Below are 20,534 nucleotides of genomic sequence, written 5' to 3' on the forward strand. Positions count from 1 at the left end.
TTCACTTACAAAATGAAAGGGTAGGAAAAGTTGTGGAAAAATTATATTTAAAAAAAGTCCTGGGGCACCTGGGTGGCTGAGTCGTTAAGCGTCTGCCTTCGGGGGTGCCTGGGTGGCTCAGTTGGTTGAGTGACTGCCTTTGGCTCGGGTCGTGATCCTAGAGTCCCGGGATCGAGTCCCACATCGGGCTCCCTGCTTGGCGGGGAGTCTGCTTCTCCCTCTGACCCTCTTCCCTCTCGTGCTCTCTGTCTCTCACTCTCTCTCTCTCAAATAAATAAATAAAATCTTTAAAAAAAAAAAAGCGTCCGCCTTCGGCTCAGGTCATGATCCCAGGGTCCTGGGATGGAGCCCTGCATTGGGCTCCCTGCTCCGTGGGAGGCCTGCTTCTCCCTCTCCCACTCCCCCTGCTTGTGTTCCCTCTCTCGCTGTGTCTCTCTCTGTCAAATAAATAAATAAAATCTTTAAAAAAAAAAAAAGTCCTTCCCATTCCACACCCACTAAAAGGAATTCAAAGAAGCTAATTAGAGAGGGGAACTTAATCCACACTGAAACTAGGAAATGCCCTAACTTCATACTGCATACTCTGAAGAACATTATCCACAAGTTGGCAGAGAAGCCAGGCTATGGTTCATGGTTCTCTTGCTCTTGCACAAATGCAAACCTTGTAGATAAGATTGAAGTACCTCTAACTCTATTCAGTTTAGAGGAATGAGGGCTTCAAAGGATGGGTGGTCTTCAGAAAAAACAGCAAACAGCTGAAAAACAGCTCTTAATGCTTTGAGTCATTACCCTGCTAAAGGTCTCCGGGAGAAAATGGCATGTCTTGAAGTTCTATTTAGGATGGATGTGAGGCTGCAGATTGGTTAGAAGGGGAGCATTAAGGCTGATTTTCCAAAGCACTTTATATCAGACTGAGGAAACGTCAAAGTTCAATATTAAAGAGTTGGGGAAAGGATACCTTTGAAATTATGGGACCCGCAATTCCTAGGTACCTTTCAGCTCAGCCATTGCCAAAAATAATAGGATGGGAGGAAAAAGCCTTCAATAAAGGAGAAATTTATTCTTTCTTCTTAGAAACTACTCAGAGGGCAGTACTGGGAAACAATGCTGAAGCCCCAAGCTCAGAGCAACTGACAGCTGTGCCATCCTTTGCATCTTGCTTGGTGTCTCTAATGGAACAAGAGGAGTGGGGAATTGAGGCCATGGAAGCCTAGCATTTAACCCATCTCATGGTTAACTTCTGTCTAATGGCTGGACAGGAGAGTTTTGCAGGTTTTGGCATGACTCAAAATAATTATTACTGGTACTGGCAAAGAGTGAAGCCAAGTTCCAGCCCTGACAGGATTACCCCTTTGGCAAATAGTATGAGCAACAACATGTTACTCTCTTTCTGGCTACAGTTGCAGCTGTCATGGATGGAAGTGGACACTACATTATTTCTGCTCGTGAGAACTCTGGACATCCAGCTGAACTTTTGGTTACACCAGAGGAAACCAGAAATCTAGCTGAAAACCAAGATGAAAAACCATTACAAGATCCATATCTTCATTTGAATATTGAGGAATTAAAGAGTTTATGGTGAAAAGTGTGGAACTCTACAACTTTCTCATGAATTGTCACTGGCAGCCTCTGGATACACTTCACCCTAAAATCGCAGATGAGACCTCAAAGAAGCAAGATGTTCATTAAGCTACCCAACTATCATATTAATTGTATGCTGTTTTGATTTGTTATATATATATAATATTTTTCCAGGAATGTACTGGGTTTGGAATGTAGATACAAACTTCCAGGATTTAAATGTAATTGACATGATAGAGTGTAATGTAAATAAATTTCACTAGCACAACAACAACAAACTGAGACCTGCCAGACACATGGCATGCCTAATCGCCCACCCCAGCTCCAACATAGGCCTTTCTTTATGAATGAGAGCAGGGACTGTGGACAAAAATGTAGAATCAGGAAGGCAGCCCAGACAGCCAATCAACAAATAGCTCCCTGTGAAATAGATTTTAGGTGGCAAACAGGGTAGAATCTTAAACAGAAGGGTTGAACTCTAGGGGCGCCTAGGTGGCTCAGTCAGTTAAGCATCTGCCTTTGGCTCAGGTCATGATCTTGGGGTCCTGGGATGGAGCCCCTGGGATTGAGCCCTGCATCAGACTCTCTGCACAGCAGAGAGCTTGCTTCTCCATCTCCCTCTGTGCTCTCTCTCTCAGATAAAGAAAAATCTTAAAAAAAAAAAAAAGGTTGAATTCTAAATGGTCTCTATGGTTCCTCCCAACTCTAATATTCTAAGACGTGATGGATAAGAAATCTTTATCTTGACTGTTGGTACTTAGCAAAATATAGATTTAAGTGAAAGTGAATGAAGTGATCAGTAAGGACTTCATGATGATTCTGAGGGGAACTCTGAACAACTTACAAATATATTAAATTCAAGTTTTCTGTTATCATTGATTTTACCCCCAAAACTGAGACTCTCCTGCAGGAAGATGAAGAGCATGATCCTCAAGGTGGTAGGCACATGGAGAGTACTCTTTGAGTTTGTAAGTGGAACAAAGAAAGTGGGAGTGGAATTTTTCTATGAGTGAGCCAAGATTTGGAAGCAAAAAGAAAGACCAGTTGAAAATGGTGTGTATGGGGTGCCTGGGTGGCTCAGTTGTTAAGCGTCTGCCTTCGGCTCAGGTCATGGTCCCAGGGTCCTGGGATTGAGCCCTGCATGGGGTTCCCTGCTCAGCGGGAAGCCTGCTTCCCCTCTCACACTCCCCTTGCTTGTGTTCCCTCTCTCGCTGTCTCTCTCTGTGTCAAATAAATAAATAAAATCTTTGAAAGAAAGAAAGAAAGAAAGAAAGGAAGAAAGAAAGAAAGAAAGAAAGAAAGAAAGAAAGAAAGAAAGAAAGAAAGAAAGAAAGAAAGACAAAGAAAGAAAGAAAGAAAGAAAGAAAGAAAAAAAGAAAGAAAGAAAGAAAAAAAGAGAAAGAAAGAAGGAAAGAAAGAAGGAAAGAAAGAAAAAGAGAAAGAAAGAAGGAAAGAAAGAAGGAAAGAAAGAAAGAAAGAAAATGGTGTGTAGACAATTGCCTGCCCCTTGCCTCCCAGAGGGTCCTCTGCTAAAGCCAAAAGTAGATCAAAGTGACTGCAGAGAAGAGAAGTTCTCTTGAGGAGGACTCCTTTATATCCTATTGGTGTTCACACCCTCAATGCCTTGCCCTCACTCTCTTCTGTGTCCTGGTCCTGGAACCTCACCAGACCTGCATGCAGCCTGCTCACCAAGGAGAACAGAGTGATCCTGAAGGCAAGCTGGCTGAGCAGGCTGAGTGCTCTGACATGTCCACCTGCATGAAGGCCATGACAAAGGCTGGCACCAAGCTGCCCAGTCAGAATGTAACCTGCTCTAGGTGGCCTATAAGAATGTCTTCAGAGACTGCAGTTGCCCCTGGAGGATTTTCTCAAATATGGAACAAAAGATGAACACCTCTGACCAGAAGTTATTAAGAACTACTGGGAGAAAGAGTCTAAACTGAGATTCATCTGCACCATTGTCCTGCAATTGTTGGATAAGTACTTAATAGCCAATGCAACTAATCCAAAAGGTAAAGTCTTTTATCTGAAAATGGAGTTTACTTCTAGTAACCTTTGTTGCACATGGTAATGATTGAGAACAAACTATAGATAATTCTGGAGGAGTTTTCCAAAAGACATTTGATATAAACTATAAAGAGATGCAACCCACACACCCAATCTACATTGGGCTGGCTCTTTTCTGTACTCTAATATGAGATCCTTAATAACCCAAAGCTTGCCTGCATACTAGCTAAAACTACTTTTGTTGTTATTGTTTTGTTGTTTTATTGAAGCATCATTAACATACAGTGTTATATTAGTTTCAGGTGTACAATATAATGATTTTACATTTGTGTACATTACTTAGTGCTCACCACTATCGGTGCACTTTTAATCCCCTTTATCTATTTCCCCCCTCTGGCAATCATCAGATTGTTCTCTATATTTAAGAGTCTTGTTCTATTGTTTGCCTCTTTTTTCTTTGTTTGTTCATTTGTTTTAGTTATTAAATTCTACATGTGAGTGAAATCATATGGTATTTGTCTTTCTCTGTCTTACTTCACTTAACATTCTACCCTCTAGGTCCATTATCTATATTGTTGCAGATAGCAAGATCTCACTCTTTTTTTTTTTTTTTGGCTAAGTAATATTTCACCCCACATCTTCTTTATCCATTCATCTAAATGGACACTTCCATATGGTGGATACTATAAATAATGCTGCAAAGAACATAGGGGTGCATATATCCTTTTGAGTTAGTGGGTAAATACCCAGTATTTAGTGGAATTACTGGATAATATGGTAATTCTATTTTTAAATTTTTAAGCCACCTCCAAACTGTTTTTCACAGTGGCTATACCAATTTGTATTCCAACTAACAGTGCAGGAATGTTCCTTTTTCTCTTCATCTTTGTCAACCCTTGTTTCTTGTCTTTTTGATGCTAGTCATTCTGACAGGTGTAAGGTAATGATATGGCATTGTGGTTTTGATTTGTATTTCCCTGATGATTAGTGATGTTGAGTATCTTTTCATGTGTCTGTTGGCCATCTCTATGACTTTTTTGGAAAAATGTCTATATGAGTCTGCTGCCCATTTTAACTGGATATTTTGTTGTTTTCTTTTTGGTGCTCAGTTGTATAAGTTCTTTATATATTTTGGATATAAACCCTTTCTCGGTCATATCATTTACAAATTTCTTCTCCTATTCAGTAGGTTACTTTGTCATTGTGTTGATGGTTTTCTTTGCTGTGCAAAGGCTTTTTAGTTTAATGTAGTCTCAATAGCTTAATGTTTGCTTTTGTTTCCCTTGCCAGAGAAGACATATCTAGAAAAAATGTTCCTATGACTAATATCAAAGAAATTACTATGTTTTTTCCCTAGAAGTTTTATGGTTTCAGGCCTCACATTTAGGTCTTTTATCCATTTTAAGTTTATTTTTGTGTATGGTATAAGAAACTGGTCCTGTTTTATTCTTTTGCATGTAACTGTCCAGTTTTTCCAGCACTATTTATTGAAGATTATGTCTTTTCCCCATTGTATATTCTTGCCCCTTTCATTGTAGCTTAATTGACCATATAACTGTAGGTTTATTTCTGGGCTCTCTATTCTGTTCCATTGATCTATGTGTCTATTTTTGTGCCATGCCTAAGACCACTTCTGATGAAGCCATCACAGAACTTAATGCACTGAAAGAAGACTCATACAAAGACAGCACCCTTATCATGCTTAGTGACAACCTAACATTATGAACATTGGGCAGTGCAGAAGAAGAAGGTGAGGTGCAGAAGGGGCAGAAAACTAAATGTATACAAGGTGTCATCCTTTTTCCTTCAAGAAACCTTTTTACACATCTCCATTCCTTGGATTTTCTTTTTTTTCCACTTTATTTTATTATTTTTTTTAGATTTTATTTATTTATTTTTGCGAGAGAGAGAGAGAGAAAGAGAGAGAGAGAGAGAGCCCACAAGCTGGGGAGGGGGGAGGGACAGAGGGAGTGGCAGACTCCCCGCTGAGCAGAGAGCCCCATGTGGACCTGATCCCAGGACCCTGGGAAAATGACCTGAGCTGAAGGCAGACGCTTAAATGACTGAGCCACCCAGGCACCCTATTTTTTTTTTGTTTTGGTTTTATTTATTCACTTGGGAGACAGAGCACACAAGTGGGGCGGAGGGGCAGATGGAGAGGGAGAGAGAGAAGCTCAAGAGGACTCCATGCTGAACACAGAGCTTCACGCAGGGCCAGATCCCATGAGCCTGAGATCATGACCTGAGCCGAAACCAAGAGTCAGACACAACCGGCTGAGACACCCACGTGCCCCACTCCACTTGGATTTTCTATAGCAAAGAAACCGATTCATGTTTATGGAATCATCCATTTGATATTTCACAATGGATTACATTTCTTAGAATAGGTGTTTTACCATAAGCCATCTCTTCTTCAGATGTAAATGATATGTATTGAGTATCGTGTTGAATAAAGTGGATATTTAAGACTAGAAATAAAGGGGTGAGGGGAATGTAGGACAAAATCCCACTAGAATAGGATTATAGGAAAATACTGAGTTAGACAGTTCCCCATGCTGATCAACAGGTGGCATTAGAGTAGCTTGGGTGCCAACTGGAACAGAAGGTGGAAATATTCAGGATCAAGGCAGTCTTTGGGTGAATGTGTGGGGAGGCAGTGTGACTGGTTGTCTGTATTTAGTTATGTCTTATCTCTCTAAATTGTTTATTGCTTGAAGCTAGGAACATTTCCACATACAACCAAAAGTTGTACTGAACTTTCTGTGCTTTATTTTCCCCCCTTTAAAATGGATATAGGGGCGCCTGGGTGGCTCAGTCATTAAGCGTCTGCCTTTGGCTTGGGTCATGATCCCAGGGTCCTGGGATGGAGCCCCACATGGGGCTCCCTGCTCCATGGGAAGCCTGCTTCTCCCTCTCCCACTTAGTTGTGTTCCCTGTCTCGCTGTGTCTCTCTGTCAAATAAATAAAATCTTAAAAATAATAAAATGGATATAACAGTGATAGCTGCCTTCATAGGATTATTGTGAACAATGAAGAGTTAATGTATGTAAATGAACAATGCAGATTGCAGGGTAAATGCTCAATAAATGTTAGTATGACTGCACAATGACCTTGAGGCACATAGTAGGCACATGTAATATCAGCAGGTATTAGTGGATGCATAAATGGCCAGGATGCTCATAAGACTGATATTTATAACTCAGAGACTACCTAGCATCAAAATATCCATAGAACAGGGGCACCTGGGTGGCTCAGTCATTAAAGGTCTGCCTTCGGCTCAGGTCATGATCCCAGGGTCCTGGGACGGAGCCCTACATTGGGCTCCCTGCTCAGCAGGGAGCCTTCTTCTCCCTCTCCCACTCCCCTGGCTTGTGTTCCCTCTCTTGCTGTCTCTCTCTCTGTCAAATAAATAAAATCTTTAAAAAATATATCCACAGATCATATTGGTAAGGGAATAATCATTCACATTGTTAATATGATACTATACTTTAAAAAAAGTATAGTATCTTGGAGTGCCTGTCTGGCTTAGTTGGTAGAGCATGCGACTGATCTTGGAGTTATATGTTTGAGACCCATGTTGGGTATAGAGCTTACTTAAAAATAAAATCTTTTTTTTAAGTATATAATCTCAAGAGTCCATTGAAATTTTGTCTCCCTGAGTATCATTTGCTTTATGTATACTTCACTGAATCTTTCCAGAGAGGTGTTGTATCAATATTGCAAAGCTAGGCAAACCTATTTTAGTTTATTCCTCAGGTAAGAAGGCCAGTCCCTACAATGTTCAGCTCTGCCCAGACACAGACAGGTCTGCTCAGCTGTATGCATTCAGTTCTATCATTACCTAGAAGGCTACTCAAAAAAGAGGCTGGAATTAGTCTTCCTGTTCTAAGCTTGATAGTCAGTAGACCAGACGAGGACTCTAGAGTACTTGATTAGCCATCAAGCTACATTTTCCCTTCCTAATTTTTAACTCTGGGAGTTCAGGTCTTAGAGTGGGGCTTCTACCCAGATGTCTGGTTTTCATGTCAATTTTTCCTGAGAATGTCGCTCAGTCCTGTACCCTCAGCTGGGGCCTTGACAACCTACCTATCCATTTCTCACCCTCTTATCCTGATATCCCAACTATGCCACTGTCCCTTGGATGCTAGATCAGAGTCTGCTTCAAACACCATGGATCCCTCTGGGACAACTATCACTGTCCCTTTGACAAAAACTTCTGTAGTCGAGGAGGCAGTAATAATCATCACATCCCCTCTTGGATGTGGATCCAAATTAACCCTGCATTCCCCATACCACTTCAGACCCTATTTTTGGGATTTCTGACAGGCCAGCGAAGGCTGACCAAGCTGCTGAGTTATTCTTCCCTTCCCTTGTCCATGCACATTTCCACCTCCTATACTGGCTTAGAAAGCCTCATTCATGGCTGATAGGAAGGGAAGATTGGAATGGAATAAGAGAAAGGCAGATATTGCAAGGAAGAGGAGTGATAAGAATACTTTTAGCTCCAGAGATATAAATGCTATATGTGGGAATGGAAAATAAAGTGATCCTGAAATTTTAACATAATTTCATAGAGGCAATATGGAGATAAAATGGGATTTAGCCCTGTTTGAGTCCTGCCTCTTCCACTTACTGGTTATATGACTTTGTGCAAGCTTAAGTAAGCTCTCTGAGTCTCAATTTCCTCATGAGTAAAATAGGATTATAAAAATGTTTATTTTTGGGGAAAGGGCATGGCAGACGACATGGACCAGCAACAAACTACCAACACTGTAGAAGAGCCCCTGGATCTCATCAGGCTCAGCCTGGATGAGCAAATTTATGTGAAAATAAGAAATGACAGAGAGCTTCGAGGCAGATTACATGCTTATGATCAGCATTTAAATATGATATTGGGAGATGTGGAAGAAACTGTGACTACTATAGAAATTGATGAGGAAACATACGAAGAGATAATATAAATCAACACAACGGAATATTCCAATGCTTTTTGTCTGGGGAGATGATGTTGTACTAGTTGCCCCTCCACTGAGTTGGCTGAAACAAAGAATTTATCATGTATGGAATACAGGAGCTTTTGTATGATTGCCTCTTTAAATGTAGAAGACATTCAAAAGAGAAACCTGCGTAAATTTTGATATTAAGAAATGACCAAGGATTCTTCCACTCCTGAAATGAGTTGATTTGCAGATAACTCAAAAATTCTTAAGCTAAAGGGCATTTTAATTTTTTTCCAGCCCTTTCAATAAATGTGATCACCAAGATGCAGAACTCTTTTTTTCAGGAAAAAAAAATACCACATCCTTTATTTTGCAAGGTTGTGAAGATTAAATGAGATAAGGCATGGAAAAATGCTCCATTTTGGAGTGGTGCTGTCCTGCCCACGACCAATTCTTAGATTATAGATTAAAAAGTAATACCCTGTGGGCTGGACTTGGCTCAAAGATGAGTTTTGTTTGAGTCTCTGTCAGGGGTCCCGAAGACCATTCCTTAGTTTGATGATTCACTAAGAGGATGTACAGGACTAAACATGTAGTCCTACTCAAAGGCTATGATTTATCATGGCAAAGGATATACAGCCAAATCAGCAAAGAAAAAGCACATGGGGTAAAGTCCAGGATAAACCAGGAATAAACTTTCAAGGGTCCTTTCCCATGGAGTCACACAGGATGGGCTTACTTGCCCCAGCAATAAGTTATAACAACACACATGGAATGCTGCCAAGCAAGAAGCTCATTAGAGCCTCAGCACCTGGGTTTTTATCAGGGACTGGTCATGTAGGCAGCTTCTGCCAGGCAGATATCAAAATTCCAGACTCCCAGAAGGAAAGCAGGAGCTTGGTATCATCCATATTGTTTGTACAAACAGTTCAGGCACAGTGAGTCACTCTTAACAGTTTTGGGAATGGTGGGAGCCCTCCCAAAGTTCAAGTTCCCAAATGCCAGCCAAGGGTCAACCTGTAAGTAGGCCTTTCTAAGAATAAGCAGGTCGACCTGCTATGTTACCATTTTTAGACAGGCACACACAGGGTTTGCCCATGCAGGCTTTTTTTTTTTTTCTTTTAACTTAGCTGCCATTCTTCAAAAATTAAGAAATTTCACTCAGGATTTCCAGCTCCTTGTGAAAAGTCAGATACTGTAGCAAAAATAGATTCATTTTCCCACAAGGCAACAATTGGCAGTCCCCTTTAAATGAGGCTTAAATTCCCTTAAATTCACCCCCATCTCCTTCACTGTCAGTCTTTTCCACATTGAGTGCCGACTGCCATTTAATGTCATGTTTTTGTAACTGGCCATGAGCTGCTTGAACCAGGAGTGGCCAATTGACCAGAGTATAAGAGAAAGAAGCAGGCATGTGGAATACCTGTGAGTCATGGTAATTAACAATAATACAAAAGGGTCACATTTATGAATTTCTGCTGTTGAGGTCCCAAGAAATGCCATGAATCTAGAACTCCTCTCTGGCACAATTACCGCAATTAGTTATGGGTATTCTTGGATTGATATGACAACACTTTTACTGCAATGTACTATAAACCCTTTTCATTTAAGTTAACTTGAATTAGTTTTTGTTCCTATCCACCCAAAGATTACTGACTGGAATAGTGAAAACATAAATAAAACATTGCATTTGTTGTCAGTTAGTACTTTATAAATCAAAGCTATTGCTATCATCATCCCTGCCAAGAATTGTTGGAATGGACTAAAATATGTCAATAGAAAGGTAAATCTTGTTCAAAGGAAATAGATCCAATGAATATTCAAGTAGTTCTGTATATCAATGTATCCACTTATTTACTAACTCAACAAATGTTTACCAAACACCTACTCTGTGACAAGATACGACTATAGAACAAGATAAAATTTCATCTTTATATTCCTAGCATCTAGAAAAGTACCAGGCTTGGAGTTTGGATTCGATAAATGTTTCCTGACTTCAAAAATAGTGTTCATTTATAAGGAGATCTAGAAACCTAAGGATAGAGATAATGAAAATAATTTTGTTCAGTACAAAAAGGGAGAAATGCAAGTGATATTACTGTAAGATTATGCAGCATGTCACCTAACTAGACGGATGTTTGAGATGCTACTTTCTAAGTCTAGTTACAAAACTGGCACTGAGGCAATTTAGAGGAGGGACTTCAACTATTCCAATGTGTATTGAATGTTCTATTCTGCTAAAGGCAAAGAATTAGGAAAAGTCTTTACTTGCCACCTGATAATTTTATTACTCAGAAGACTAAAGAAGCAATAAGGGAAACTTATACTCTAGACTTGACTTTTACTAATAAGGAAAAACTGGTTAGTGAAGCATACAGAAGCTACAAGGAGATCAAGAGAAGAGGCAGTGTCACATTAAGGTTGGACACTGGGAGTAGAGTCCGAATTTGTTAGTATTTTTTAGTTGTCAGTGGCAAGAATCCAATTCAAATTTTAACTCAGTCACAGTTGGATCAAGGTTTTCAAAATAAGTCATCAAGAACCACTATTTCTCTTTTGTTATTATTTGCTTTCCTGTCTCATTCTTAAGACAGGGTCACCTCTCATAGTGGCAAGATGACCTCCAATAGCTCTGAGCTTATGTCCTATAGGGTTCGCAAGCTCATTAGAAAGAGAAGATCTCTTTCTGAACATTTTTCACAGAAGTGTGGGATTGGAGAGTCATTTGGCAGGCTTGTGTTATGGGCCCATCCCTAAGCCAATTATATGACCTGTGTGAGGGATGGGAGTAGGAATATATGAGACACATACTAAATCTGAAGCTGAGGAGCTAAAGTCAGTACTATTCGACTAAAAAGGAATAGTTCCATGAAGGAAAATTAAGGTGCTATTTCAAGAATTACAGGTGCTTATTTTATTTCATTTTTGTTTTGTTTTGTTTTGTTTTAAGATTTTATTTATTTATTTATTCATTTGAGAGAGCGAGAATGAGAGAGAGAGAGAGAGAGCACATAAGAGGGGGGGAGGGTCAGAGGGAGAAGCAGACTCACTGCTGAGTAGGGAGCCCAATGCAGGACTCGATCCCAGGACTCCAGGATCATGACCTGAGCCGAAGGCAGTCGCCCAACCAACTGAGCCACCCAGGCGCCCCTATTTCATTTTTGTTTTTGTTGTTGTTGTTGTTTTTATTTTTATTTTATTTTTTAAAAGTTTTACTTATTTATCTGACACAGAGAGAGAGAGCACACACAAGCAGAGGGAGCAGGAAAGCGAAAAGCAGACTCCCTGCTGAGCAGGGAGCCAGACGTGGGGCTTGATCCCTGGGACCACAACCTGAGCCAAAGGTAGACGCCCAACCAACTAAGCCACCCAGGTGCCCCTGTTGTTTTGTTTTTAAAAGATTTATTTATTTATTTTTCTGGCTCCCAAACTTAAATTTAATGTAAAAATAACAGAGGGATGATAGATATGATTACATAAAAATATAGAGATTTTACACATCAAAACACAAAATAGAAATAAAATACAAAGAATAAACTGACAATAATATTTACCATATATAAGACAAAAATTTAATGTAATTAGTATATAAAGCTTGCATACAAATCTCTGAGAAAAAAGTAGTGAGATCCCAATTATAAGTGGGTAAAGGGTACCAATAGACTAGTTCACCCCCTCTTTGAAAAATGACTAATAAACATTAAGAGAAATGTATTCAACCCTAAGAATATCAGAAGAATATGAATTTAAAAAGCTATAATTTTCACCAATTAAGGTAGCAAATTGTTTTGGATAAAATATTCCATACTGGCCTAGGTATGGTGAGACAAATTCTTGTGTGCTCTGTTGGAGTAAATATAAATAAGGACATCTTCTCAGGGAAACAATTTGGTTGTTTGCCTCAGAAGTGTAGGTTTATTTTAGATTCCAGATATATAACAGTGAATAATAAAGACAAAAATCGTTGTTTTATTGGACCTTGCACTCTAGTTGGGGTGAGAAAGACAATAAACAGCTATATTAATAAAATATATAATATTTCAGGTGGTGATATGTGCTGTAGGAAAATATCAGGGAAAAGGAATAGAAATCACTGCAATTTTATGTAGGGTTATCAGAGAAGGCCTTATTGAGACGGGGACATTTGAGCCAAAGCAGACAAGAGAATGAGCTCTGTAAATAGCTGGGTAAAAGGGGAGAAGGAAAGCAGTGTGTATGTGGATTTGTATCTTGCAAAAGTGAGCCAGAGGAGAGTAGGCTATAGGTCAAAGATTGTAAAAGGTCTTGAAGGCTATCGACTTTGATTCTAATGAGTTGAGAAGCCACTGGAGAGCTTGAGCAGAGTAATGACATGATCTAGGTGACATTTAAAATGTAAACCAAAGGGAGGATGCAGGAGATTAGGTAAGAGATCAGTATAGTAATCCAGATTAGAGATATTAATAGTTTAGACCAAAATGATATAACAGTGGACTTGGTTAAAAGTGGTCAGATTCTAGATATATTTTCAAGGTAGTGAATTGTGGGGGGCAGGAGAAAGTATCAAGGATAACTCTGAGATTTGTGGCAAGAGTGATCAGAAGCCTAGAGTTGCCATTAACTGAGATGGAGAAAACTGTCGGAGGAACAGGTTTGTAGAAGAATAGGAGTTCCACGGCATTCTTATTAAATTTGAGATACTTGTTAATGATTCAAAGTGGGGATGTTGATGGGCAGTTGAATATATGAGTCTAGGATTCAGGTAAGAGTTCTTGGCTGCAGAGTTTATCAGGATACAGATATATAATGCCATGAAACTGGATGAGATCACTGGGAGAGAGAGAGAGTATAGAAGAAAGAACTCCAAGAATGAGGTACTTCAATGTTTAGATGTCAAGACGATGATAAGGAATTCCTAAAGAAGACTGCAGGCTGAGAAGCATCAATCAGTGAGATAAGAGGCAATCTGAGAGGATGAGATATTCTGGAAGCAAAGAGAATAATATGCTTCAGAGAGGGAGAGATCACTCTGTCAAATGAAGAGAGGTCAAGTGAAAATAAGGACTGACGTTTGGATTTAACTACTTGCCATGAGCAGTTTAAATGGTCTGAAGGTGAAAAAACCCTATAGAGTCTGTTCAAGAGAGAACGAGAAGAAGGGAATTTGGAGATTGCAAATATTAAAAACTACAACATAGTTTATATCTGTGTTGTGCAATAAAACAGAGCAGAGAAATGGGGCAGTAGTTAGAAGAGGGATATCAAGAGAGGATTTTTTTTTTAAAGATTTTATTTATTTATTTGAGAGAGAGAATGAGAGATAGAAAGCACGAGAAGGAAGAGGGTCAGAGGGAGAAGCAGACTCCCTGCTGAGCAGGGAGCCCGATGCGGGACTCGATCCCGGGACTCCAGGATCATGACCTGAGCCGAAGGCAGTCGCCCAACCAACTGAGCCACCCAGGCGCCCAAGAGAGGATTTTTTTTAAGTGGGAAAAATTTATATGTTATAGAATGATCCATTGGAGAGAGGAAACTGATGATATAGGAGAGTAAAGGCAGAACTGATGGAACAATGTTCTTGAGGAGACATGCAAAACAACAGATGTCCACTACAAAAACATATGGGAGATTTTAGAAAAACAGATTTCTAAAAGCCCAGAGAAAGTCAACTATGGTTTTATGGCCAACATCATTTAAAAAGGACAATAGATTAAGAAAAATGAGAGAGACTAAGGGGTAGAATTCTGATGCAGTGGAGGATTCTGGCTTGAACCTAAATTTTAATCACCATTGGCATTCAGTGTCAGGGCATGAGTCCTCCATTATTCTGCATGGCAGGAAAAGGAGTCTCCTGGGAAAGAATTCATTCTAAAGGGAAGAGAAAGTAGTGCTCTTAGGTTTGGACCAATACCTGGCCAACAGGAGGGGAAATTAGTAGAGCATGATGTCTATTGCTCAGGTTTAGCCTCTGCCCCAGAGGCTATAAACCCATGTTAGAATCCTAAGGAGAGGGGAATACAAGAGATGAAAGCTCTGTTTCAATAAACTATGTAAGATACCACAAGAACAAGACAATGCTATCTTGTTACTCATCTCTTAATGCTAAGGCCCAAAGGAGAAAAGCCTTGATCCTACTTTTGTGCAACAGGCTTCAGTGCATTAAAGATTCTAAAAATTGCCTCCTCCAACTTTAACATTCAATGAGTCTGAAATGGTGACCAGTCCCCATAGTGGTGGCCAGTAGAGGCCAGCCCCCATCACCCTGAAGGAATGAAAACCAGTTCTAAGAGTGGGAGAGATTTTAATAGTTTGTAGCTTCAGGAGAAAATACCCTTAGCATGGATATCACCTGCAGTAGTGGCAATGGTCGGGCACTACCAAGTAACTTCATGGGAAGCAAAGGTTTTGTCAGCAGATATCTCCAAAGGTGGTCTGGGTAAGAGAGAATCATGGCAGACAGAGGGGAGAGCTGACATGACTTGTTGATGAGCACACATGTCATACCACCTATGAGCTTCATAGAGACAACTGGATGAGACTTTAAGAGTAGCTACAAGTCCTGCGATAGGGTTGGGGTGAAAATCAGAAAAAAAAATACTATTTATTACCGTTAATATGATTCCATTTTATGCTTAGGTTGGTGTAGCTAGGAAAACATGGGTTATAAGAAATTACAATCACACATAAAGCTGATGAGGAAGAAATACCAAAGAAAGAACCTGTGACTCAGGAGAACGGGCTCTGTTGAGATAGATGCTGATAATAGAGGTGTGCACAACCAAGGACACAGACGGAGGGAAGACTCAGGAAGGATAAAGCACAGAACCAGCTGAAGTTGAGGATAAAAAGAAACAGTTCAGTTAAAACAAAACAAAACAAAGCTATGTTTGGAGGAAGAAAATGATGTAATGCTGACAGATGGCAGAGAAAGTATAACCACTTAACTATTATTTTACTTCTTTTCTGTTGTTTAAGTAAAGAAAATGGTCTTCAAAAGGGAAAGTAGAAAACATAACTAAGCAGGAAAATGAGAGATCCTCCTCATTTTTTACTTTTCTCCATTTTTTGAAAGTTTTAGAATGAGTATTATTTTTTATATTTTAATTATATAAATACAAATATATAAAATATAAATAAATATACAAAATATAAATAAATAATAAAATATATATTATATAAATATATTATATAAATATATATATAAATTTTATATTATATTTTTAAGTATTTACTTAAAAAAAGATTTTTTAGGGGTGTCTGGGTGGCTCCCCTTGGTTGGTTGGTTAAGTGGCTGCCTTGGTTAAGCGGCTGCCTTCAGCTCAGGTCATGATCCCAGAGTCTTGGGATCGAGCCCTCCATCGGGCTCCCTGCTCAAAGCGGGGAGCTTGCTTCTCCCTCTCCCACTCCCCCCTGCTTGTGTTCCCTCTCTTGCTGTCTCTCTGTGTCAAATAAATAAAATCTTTAAAAAAATATTTTTAAAAATATTTTATTGAAAAACAAGAAATTAAAAATCGATATATATATAAAAGATTTAGCAAGAGTCCAAATCAATGCTTTAATGATGCCAAGTCCACAGTTCCAGATGAATTATAGCCTAAGGTATTGGGAGAGTACAGATGTAATAATGAGACACGTGCTGATAGTCTTTAAATCATGATGAAGAACAAGAAAGTTGCCAGTAGATTATACCTAATATTGACATTTTATAAAGGAACTTTATATGTCTAATATTAGCTACTGGTATCTGCTACATGCTAGGCATTGTGCTAGACCAAAGGTCAGTAAAGTATGACTCATAGGCCAGTTTCAGCCCACTGCCTGTTTTTGTGCTAAGAATGATGAGTTAAATGGTTTGCAAAAAATCAAAAGAACATTGCATGCCATGTGAAATTTATATGAAAACCAAACTTCAGTGTCGACAAAGTCTTATTAGGACACAGCCATGCCCATTTGTTTACATACCGTCTATGGTTGCCTTTGTGCATCAGTGGGAAAGTTGGGTAGTTTGACAGAGGCTTATGGCCTGCAAAGCCTAAAATATTTACTATTTAGTCTTTATGAAAAAAAAATTCACTGATCCATGAGCTAGATATCTGATGTTATCTCTAATCCATGACAACTATGAAAGTTTGTATTTCATTAGGTCCTCTTCAGGTCTTACTCAGGGAGGTGGGCTGAGCAGCCACTCTTATCCCTGTGATAAAATGGAAGCTCAGAACATTTAAATAACTCGTGCAAATTCACACCGCTCACATGGGACTCGTGTTGGTGTTCTGTTCTCAAAGCCCACACTCTTTATAGCATACCAGAAAGCTAGAAGACAAGCGATGACAAAATGTTTCTCTTTTTTTTAGTGGAGAAAAGGACACTAGAAATTTTATTCTAGTGAGTTTCACTTTATAAAGATTTTATTTATTTATTTGACAGAGAGAGAGAGAAAGCACAAACAAGAGGGAAGGGTAGAGGGAGAAGCAGACTCCCTGCTGAACAGGGAGCTCGATGCAGGGCTCAGTCTCAGGACCCTGGGATGATGACTCGAGCTGAAGGCAGACACTTAACCGACTGAGCCACCCAGGTGCCCTCTAGTAAGTTTCATTTTAAATGTCAGAAAAAAAATTAAATTGCTAAATGAGTGACTATAAAAATGTAAGAAAATAAAGTATTCACTAAGAATCTTTCCTGCTTTGATCATGTTTCTATTTTATAAAATATTTTGTATAATATAAATGCCTTAAAATAAGATTTATGATAAAAGAAAATTATAAAGAAGGACTTTGACTCTTACATTTAGATAGTGCTTTACAGTTTTCCAAAGCACATTTACATGTACTATTTTATTTGAGATCACAATTCTATCAGCTTGGCAAGGCAGAGATTGTGAGACCTGTTTTGCAGACAAAGCTCAGAAAGATTAAATGGCTTATGTAAAGTCACAAAACTAGCCAAGATTTGAACCCAGCTCTCTGACTTCCAATTCAGTGTTCAGGGCAAAATAAAACAGCTATGTTTATTGCCTTCTTAATTTGTGCCAGGAACTGTTCTAAATGCTTTATTCGTATTAACTTATTTGAGTTTCACAGTGACACTGTGAAATATGCTCTATTATTATTCCCATTTTACAGATGAGGAAACTGAGGCACAGAGTGATCCAGTTCCTTGCTTAAGACCACAGAACTTATAGCAGGTGATAGAGCCAGTATCTGAACTATACTATCTGACTCTAGAACCAGAGCGCTTAGCCACTACAAACTGCTTCCTCCTGGGGTATCTGACACAGCTTCCCACCGTATCACTCTGGCCTATTAGGAAATCTGTGTGCTGGATGAAAATGCAGCTACAGGACTATATTGCCTACTGAATAACAAATACTGAGAGTAGTGATTAAAGGTTTGCAGTATCCTGAGTGGTAGGTCCTCAGAAGACAGCAGTTTATAGTGAAGTCTTAAGTTGATTGTTCATTTTTCGCCTATTGCGTTGTATTGCAGATTACAAATATAGGAAGTGGATCTGAAGATTGTATTATCTGCTTTTAACTAAGTAATCTTCTCAAAATGAGAGGATTGTCTGAACGGATCCATACAAGAAAACTGTGTGTGGTGAGTAGTTCATACGAATGAAAATGTATGTATTTGCACATTCGAAGAATGCAAGCACAATCAACAAGATGATGGCAGAGCCACCCACTCCTGTAAAAGTGAGGGGCAAACCTTTGTCAACAGCAATGAGATAAAACAATTGATCATCTAAGCCTATGTCATATATGTAGTTTTATTGCTCTATTTTTTTTTAAAGATCTTTATTTATTTTTTGACAGAGAGAGAGAGAGACAGCGAGAGAGGGAACACAAGCAGGGGGAGTGGGAGAGGGAGAAGCAGGCTTCCCGCTGAGCAGAGAGCCCGATGCGGGGCTTGATCCCAGAACCCTGGGATCATGACCTGAGCCAAAGGCAAGACGCTTAATGACTGAGCCACCCAGGCACCCCTACTCTCTTTAGAAATATAATTAAAAATATACAAAATTATAGAAAATCATTAATAAAAATAATTTTGCAGTCAAAACAGAGAACACTGACATATGTTATATATAAAGTAAAACCGAACCTTGGGCAATGAGCTGGATCAGTGAGTTCAGTAAATAGCAGGAACATTCAGATAGTTAAATGTTTGGGGCTTGTTCCTGTGATCCATACAATTCCCATCTTGCTCTTTGTTTTGAAAAAAATTTTTTTTAATTTTATTTATTTATTTGAGAGAGAGAAACAGCATGAGAAGGGAAAGGGTCAGAGGGAGAAGCAGGCTCCCCGCTGAGCCAGGAGCCCTATGCGGGACTCCCGGATCATGACCCGAGCCGAAGGCAGTCGCTTAACCAACTGAGCCACCCAGGCACCCTGTTTTGAAAATGTTACAAGTAGAATGTCTAATTTGGGTATTGTAAGCAACTCCCTGGAAGTTATTTGCAATCATTCTAAACTAGTGATTAACCAAGTATATACTGGACCAACAACATTAGCATCACCTGAGAACTAGCAAGAAAGGACCCCCACCCCAGATGTACTAAGAGAAAAACTCTGAGTATAGGGCCCAACAATTTCTGTTTAAACAAGCACTCCAGGTGATTTTATTTGAGAACCATGTATTGTATGTGTCTAGAACAGTTAAATTAGAAATAGTTGGAAGGATAGGAAGGAGTTTCTCAATATTCAAAGATGGTATTGGATAAAGGCCATTTAAGGTGAATCTACTTAAACTACAATTTTACAGTCTTACTATTCAAAGTTAGGACCAAAGACTACCAGCATCAGCATTCCTGGGAGCTTGTTAGAAATGCGGACTCTATGGCCCCTCTCCTGACCTAGTTGAATCATAATCTATATTTTGACAAGATCTCCAGGTGATTCCTGTGCACATTAATATTTGTGATGCTGTTATAGAAAATAGGTTTTTAAATGTTTGATTGGGAGGGGCGCCTGGGTGGCTCCGTCCATTAAATGTCCAACTCTTGATTTCAGGTCAGGTCATGATCTCGGGATCATGAGATCAAGCCCCGTGTCCTGCTCCACCATCAGCAGAAGTCCGCTTGAGATGTGCTGCTTGAGATGTGCTCATGCTCTCTCTCTCTTTCTCTCTCTCCCTCTGCACCCCCCACGTGTGTGTGTGTGTGTGTGTGTGTGTGTGTGTGTGTGTGTGTGTGTGTGGTAGGATACACATGCACTCTCTTTCAAATAAATAAATCTTTAAGAAAATGGGAAAAAGCTTAAAATATTGTTATTTTAACTTTTTCTCTTGAATAAAATCATATGATAGTATGGTATAATATTCTTCAACATTTTATGGCTGACTTTTGTAGTACTATCATAACTTTTGTAACAAAAATAATTTGAGGGCTTCATTATTTTCAAAGCGCTTCTTCTAATCTTTGATCGCCGAATCATTCTCTTTTGAAGTGCTTGTCATCAGACCTGTTTATTTTCTTTTAGTACACGCACATCAGATGGAACTTGCTTTTCCATGGCTTTTACGTGATCCTACAGTTTTCCAACATTATGTTCACTGACTTTATGAAGTATACCTTGCTTTTTAAAAAAATTCACAATTCACTTTAGGGTCAATTTCCATTACATTTGTGGATGTTTACCTCCAACATTCAGGCAGCAGCTGCTGGACAAGCACTTTGACAGGATGGGTGGGGACAGACGAAACCTAGCGTTAAGTTAGAGGATGTTGGGTGGGGACAAATTTTATAAGTGGTCAGTTCATTAGTTGAATATGTCCGTGTTATGATAACTACTGCTTTATTAGGTAGCCTCTTAAATGGGATGGTGGGATAATGGAAACTCAGATAACAATGACACAAATGTTAAGGGTGATTGTCTCCAGGCAATAAAACTCCATAGAATTTTTATTTCCTTTTTTGTGCATATCAGTATTTTCTAAACTTTCTATAATGAATGCATGTTATTTTCGCAACCAGAAAAAAAACTCTCTTACGTAAGAATTTTTAAAATTGAGGTATAGTTTCTGTGACACG

At 39.2% G+C, this 20,534-nt stretch overlaps 3 pseudogenes; all 3 read left to right on the plus strand.

Annotated features, from left to right (window-relative positions):
- The first annotated feature begins 1,247 nt into the window (after positions 1-1,247).
- Positions 1,248-1,689, plus strand: LOC114204160 (putative uncharacterized protein C6orf52 pseudogene; annotated as a pseudogene).
- A 1,566-nt stretch (positions 1,690-3,255) lies between these two features.
- Positions 3,256-5,313, plus strand: LOC114203966 (14-3-3 protein theta-like; annotated as a pseudogene).
- A 3,008-nt stretch (positions 5,314-8,321) lies between these two features.
- LOC114203967 (U6 snRNA-associated Sm-like protein LSm3 pseudogene) lies at positions 8,322-8,673 on the plus strand (annotated as a pseudogene).
- Positions 8,674-20,534: the final 11,861 nt, after the last annotated feature.

Source organism: Eumetopias jubatus, unplaced genomic scaffold (assembly GCF_037043125.1).
Source record: "Eumetopias jubatus isolate StellerSeaLion01/CBP00866 unplaced genomic scaffold, mEumJub1_p1.0 scaffold_8, whole genome shotgun sequence".
NCBI classification, from domain to species: domain Eukaryota; kingdom Metazoa; phylum Chordata; class Mammalia; order Carnivora; family Otariidae; genus Eumetopias; species Eumetopias jubatus.